The sequence below is a fragment of the Gopherus evgoodei genome, chromosome 1 (assembly GCF_007399415.2).
Source record: "Gopherus evgoodei ecotype Sinaloan lineage chromosome 1, rGopEvg1_v1.p, whole genome shotgun sequence".
In the NCBI taxonomy this organism is placed as follows: domain Eukaryota; kingdom Metazoa; phylum Chordata; order Testudines; family Testudinidae; genus Gopherus; species Gopherus evgoodei.
The window spans coordinates 205,260,320-205,266,839 of record NC_044322.1 but is presented as its reverse complement, the minus strand read 5'-3'; positions in this window follow the sequence as shown (position 1 = coordinate 205,266,839).

The following is a 6,520-nucleotide window of genomic DNA, read 5'->3' as shown; positions in this document are numbered from 1 at the left end:
ACAAACCCCTAACCTATATCTGGGTTATTGAAGTCCTCAAATCGTGGTTTAAAGACCTCAAGGTGCAGAGACTCATCCAGCAAGTGATCCATGCCCCACGCTGCAGAGGAAGGCGAAAAACCTCCAGGGCTCATGGGTCATGTCGAATAGCAGATCTTTCCAGGGAGTTGCTCCCAACTGGTGCTATCATGTTATGGTGCCTAAGAGGCCTTGGAGTGAAGCCAGCCATGGCTTTAAATGCAGCCTCACTGGGACACCAGGTTTCACGTCTAGGCATCTTGCTGCCTGATAACTAAGATAGCAATTGTGAGAAGAGGCTGCTGACTCCATGAGACTCTCTGCTCCTCCTGAGGTTGGGCAGACACACTGCAGTCTCACTCCTGACCCCCCACAACACCCCACCGATTCACTGGTGAGAGGCAGGAGAGTTGGGCCCAATTGCTTTGGGTCTCTGTATAATCCCAAATTTTCATGACCTCTAGGTTGGTGGCAGTCCAGATCCGAACTCTGGCAAGACACAAGTCCTGGATCCAAATGCTTCCTAATGCTGGGGTGCAAGACTCCAGACACTCACAATGGGCCGGTATCTATCATCCTAACAATTAGCCACCCCCTACCATATATTTCAGCGTAGTTTACATTAAGTGTGAGCTTAACACTGCAAAAGGGGCCAGTCTGACAGCCCAGCATGCACAATCACGGCTCGGGGTCACTCAGGCCAGATTGACATAACAGACTCCTGCCAGCATCCCCACGTTGGTCAGGGGTGCGATCTCTGACCTACTTAGCCAGGCTGGCAGGAGCCCCTCGTATAGGCACAGTTATAGCAGCAAAAAAGCGCAGTTTTAACCGGCCAGCTTATTTCACATGAGGGAGTTCACAGCAGATATAAGCTGCATCCGCACTAAGTGCACATCGCGAGGGTGCTCTGTGGACCAGTACCTGGCCTCAGTCTTCTGCCCTGCCCTGGAATTTTGCCCCCTCCCCCTTCATGTCCATTTCTGCCTCCTGCCTCTCACCAGCCCCACCCACCAGTTTAGGCAGAGAGGCACCAGGTGGCCTTGGGCCCAGTGGAGAGCTGCCATGTGGATTCCTGCAGCCCTCCCTGTGCCCTCCCCCAGAGCCAGCTGCGCCCCACAGACTCAGTGTGCAGGAAGTGCCAGCCCCAGGATTCAGGGGCAGGCCAGGCCCCCTGCCCCCTCACTCCCCCACAAGCCATATAACACCCTATATTCCCATAGGCGTGCACAGCACATTTCCTTAGGATGTGCACCCAGGGAATTTTATTTATTTATTTTTTAAAGACGAACATCATAAAGGTTGGGGTGTGAGGTGTGGGAGGGCGTGCGGTGTGCAGGAAGGAGCTCAGGACAAGGAATTGGGGCAGAGGAGTGGTGCGGGGCCTGTGGCCAGGACCGGCGCTAGGGGTTTGAGCGCCCTAGGTGGCCGGCAATTTCGCCGCCCCGCGCGCTGGTCCCGCGGCTCCAGTGGAGCTGCCGCAGTGGTGCCTGTGGAGGGTCTGGTGCTCCGCGGCTCCGGTGGAGCTGCCAAAGTGGTGCCTGCAGGTGGTCCACCGGAGCCACGCAAGCAACCGACCATCCGCAGGCATGACTGTGGCAGCTCCACTGGAGCCGCGGAGTACTGGACCCTCCGCAGGCATGACTGCAGCAGCTCCACCGGAGCCGCGGACCAGCGGACCCTCCGCAGGCACCACTGCGTCAGCTCCACCGGAGCCGCCTGCTGCCCCCTCCGGCAAAACGGCGCCCACCAATTATTCTGGTGCCCTAGACGACTGCCTAGGCTGCCTAATTGGTAGCGCCGGCCCTGCCTGTGGCACCATGGGGAGCAAATCTTGCAGGCAGGATCCTAAGCCCTGAGAGGCCGGATTCGGTCCGTGGGCCATGCACACGCCTATGCATATTCCTGAGATTGGCACAGTGATCAAGGGAAACACTGTGATTATCAGTTTGACCTGTAAGAGAGGGCCCACAGAAATCTCCCAAAATAATTCCTTTTTACTTATAGCATATATTTTAATAAAACATCAATCCTAAAATTACCAGTGATGGAGAATCCACCACAAAACTTGGTAATTTGTTCCAATGGTTAATTACCCTCACTGTTAAAGATGTACACTTTGTTTCCAGTCTGAATTTGTCTAGCTACAAATTCCAGCCATTGGATCCTGTTACACCTTTCTCTGCTGGATTGAGGAGCCCATGATTAAATATTTGTTCCCCACATAGGTACTTATGGACAGTAATAAAGTCACCCCTTAACCTTTCCTTTGTTAAGCTAAATAATTTCAGCTCCTTGAGTCTATCACCTTAAGGCATGTGTTCTAATCCTTTAATTATTCTCATGGCTATTCTCTGAACCTTCACCAATTTATTAACATCCTTGAATTGTGGACACCAGAACTGGACACAGTATTCTAGCAGCAGTTGTTCCAGGGCCAAATACAGAGGTAAAATAACCTCTAGTCCTACACAAGATTCCCCTGTTTATGCAAACTCAAAATTGCATTAGCTCTCTTGGCCACAGTGTCGCAGTGTGAGCTCATGTTCACTTGATTATCCAGCACATCTCTCAAATCTCTTTCAGTCACTGATTCCCAGGATAAAGGCTCTCGTCCTGTAAGTATGGCCTAAATTCTTTGTTCTTAGATGTATGCATTTAGATGTAGCTGTATTAAAACATTGTTTGCTTGCACCCAGCTTGCCAAGAGATCCAGATCACTCTGTATCAGTGGCCTGACTTTTTCATTATTTACCACTTTCCCCAGTCTTTGTGTTGTCTGGAAACTTTATCAGTGATGATTTTATGTTCTCTTCCAGATCACTGATAAAAATGTTCAATAGCATATGGTCAAGAACTGACCCCTGCAGGACCTCACTAGAAACACACCCTCTGAGTGATGCTTCCCCATTTAAAATTACATTATGAGACCTTTCACTTAGCCATTTTTTAATCCATTTAATATGTGCCATGTTAATTTTTATGGTTCTAGTTTTTTAGTCAAAATATCGTGTGGTACCAAGTCAACCACCTCACAGAAGTTTAAGCATATTATGTCTACACTATTACCTTTATTAACCAAACTTGTAATCTCATTTAAAAAGGTATCACGTTATTTTGACAGGATCTATTTTCCATAACCCCCTGTTTATTGGCATTGATTATATTACCCTCCTTTCATTCTTTATTAATGGAGTGCTGTATCAGCTGTTCCATTATCTTGCCTGGGATTGATGTCAGACTGAAGGCCTAAAATTACCCAGATCATCCCATTCACCCTTTTAAAATATTGGCACAACAGTAGTTTTCCTCCAGTCTTCTGAAACTTCTCTAGTGTGCCAAGATTTATTGAAAATCAACATTAATGGTCGAGGTTGCTCCTCAGCCAGCTCTTTTAAAACTCTTGGATGCAGGTTATCTGGACCTGCTGATTTTGGCTCACAGCATGGAACAATATAGCAGAGGCTTCCATCTAGAAGTCTGTTTGTCACCTGGATTAGTGAGTCCCCGTCAGGGATGGGGCAACCCATTAGGTGACCTAGGTGGTCGCCTAGGGCGCTAACATTTGGGGGGCAGTGACCATGGTGGCCAGACCTTCCGCCGCCAAGGGCAGCAAAAAAGCTGGTGCCTTTCCTGGTCCCCGTAGATGCACAGGAATATAGGGAGTGCCTTCAGGTCAGAATTACAGTACCTCAGCTGAGACCATTCCTGGGAAAGTCAGCAGGGCAGAGGAGAAGATCTTCCATAACATATACATGGTGTCAGAGGACTTCTCCCAACTCTCAAGTTCTTTGGCTTCTTGAAACTGTTCAGACCTACAAGTATGAGAAAGGAAGATATCTACAAAACATGCTCCCCTGCCAAGGAAATATACCCTTGCTCTGCTAAGCAGGATCTAAGAGCCAGAGGGTGAAATTCACACAAAAGTATTGTGTTCGGTTAAGTCTCTAGCAAAAGAAAGGAGCTGCTGCTGTTTCTTAACACAGCCTGAAAAGTCTATGATGATTCCTCATGCTGGTAAATGGTTATGGAGTACTCAGTTAAAGCACATGGCAGAGTCCCTGCAGGTAGCCAGCTAGTGAAGAAAAGAAGAAATTGTCATTTTGGTTCCTTGAAATATCTCATGGAAGAAAACTTCTTAACCTGCCTTGAGATATTCCATTCATAGTAAGGGAGACAAGGTGAGGTGAGGTAATATCTTTTATTGGCCTAATTTCTATTGGTGAGAGAGATTAGCTTTTGAGCTCCACAGAGCTCTTCTTCAGGTCTACATATTCATAGTAAAATACACAGCTGATTTCATTCCCTGTGAGACCAGAAGGCCATGCGGCCATGCTCTGTCATCTACCTCCAGCAAGAAAGCCCCATACTCATGTGATCCCATTGGGGACACCAAGAAATCAAGAGTTGTGGTTATATGATGCTGTCCCACCAGGGACTAAAACCACCATGTGACTCCACATTAGATTGGACAGATCCCTGTGACCAAAGGATTCTCCTTCATTTGGATGATTCTACTGATGTAACTCCTGGCCTCACAGAGAGCTATGCCATTCTTGCACTGGTGCAACTGAATTGAAAGAAGATTGCAGAGTTCAGAAAATGATGGCTACTATAAATTACAGCCTTTTGCTGCCCTCTGCTGGAAGTCCAAGCACATAGTTCGGTTTTACTATTCATGGGCGTCCTGCTTCTTAACGAGGAGAACAAAGACATACTGGTGGAGGATGAATTCGTAAAGCTACTTCCCAAGCTAAGGTCAGTCACTTGAGCCTGCTCTAGCATAACAAAGTGACAAGTGTCTTACCACTAGCAGCACAGGTATTGAGATAGGTGTTAGCTAAGAAATGTCTTTAGCTCATCATGGTTCCCTCCTCACTCACCCTGTTTGAACTACAAGATAAAGGCAAAGATGCTTTGGTTTACTCACATCTCCCTACTTATGAAAAGTGTCTGTGGCTGGGAAATTAGTGGAACAGGCTGGATCAGCTAAAGATGGAAAAGAACTAATATACATATTGCTATATATCCCCGCCTTCTAGACCTTCCCTCTCAGGGCAGCATCATTCACTCCAGCAACTTGTTCCATCAATTTGCCAAGTCTCTCTTTGAGCAATCCCTAGCAAAGGCATTTCTATCTCTTATGGTGGACTTCTCTGCAGTATAATAAGTTTTGTTGGTGGGATATTTTGTCTGTCACAGCTTTCTAGTTCCAGCCTCTTGTACCCACCTGAGCACACTTCATTCATGATTGACCACAGTAAGTCCCCACTCAAGACTGTAGTTATGTTCCTGAAATATTCCCCATAATAATTAATGTAAATGAGGGGGTTAGGTTCCTGGGAATTTTTTTCACCAGACAGAAGACATTACACACACACAGTGTAAGTTTTAAACAATTTAATACTGGTACACTGTGATGATGATTGTGAAGATTGGCTGAGGTGGTGAAGTCAGAGGGTGGGATATTTCCCAGGGAATGCCTTCCTGCTAAATGATGAACTAGCACTCAGCTGAGCCCTCAAGGGTTAACTCTCACATTCTACAAGGCAGCAGGAATGGAGGGAGGGGAGACAGCATCACAGACACACATACACACACCCTGTGTGTGGGAGAGATGCGCATTGCCCCTTTAAACTACACTGCCTTGTCAATTAGATCAGCTTGCTGAGACCACAGCTGCTGCAAGCTCCTTCTGTCCTGAGCCCTGTTGTATGTCCCCCCCGCTCTATAGAAGATGGGGTAAGCTGGGTGCAGGGGGGAAGGGGACACTCTGACATTAGTCCTCCTCTTCCTCCCCTCCCCCTACACAGCAAGCAGGAGTCTCAGGGACAAGCTCCAAGGCCAAGGACAGGAGCAGCACATAGCAGTCAGGGGAGGGACAGCTGCAATTGCTAGCCTGCTGGGCAGCTGCTGCACAGGGAACTTAGGGGAGCGGGGAGCTGATGGTCCGCTGTGGTTCCAAGCCCCCACCAGCTAGCTGCAACAGGCTGTTCTTCCTGCTAGCAGTCAACAAAACAGGTGGCTACCAAACATTAGAAGGGAGCATTGCACAACTTCAAATGAGCATGTTCCCAATGAAACGTTAACCAGGATGACTTTAAGGAAGGAGTTACTGTACTTGTGTTGATCTAAAGGCTGTAGGGCTGTGTAGATGGTAGTCATGACACAGAAATTCCATGACTGGCATGGGCCAGTCTCTGTCACCTGTAGTCTGAGGTGGGTAGGTTCACTTCTTCTGTAAGGGCAGAGAGCTTACTGTAATGGTCCACTCACAGGCTAATGTAACCCAAGGTTTCAGGAAGAATGAAGAGAAGATTTTGTCTTTCCCCTGTTCTACTCTAGCACTGGTTCAGTAGGATTGTGTGGTAAACTTTTGTCCTCTACAACTGAAGTAGGCCCTAGCTTATCTCTCATGTAAACTAAGCTAGTTTCCAGCTGAACCATTAGTGACAGGAGCCTTAGGACAACTCTAATGAGTTGTGTGTTTGAAGTGTTCTGG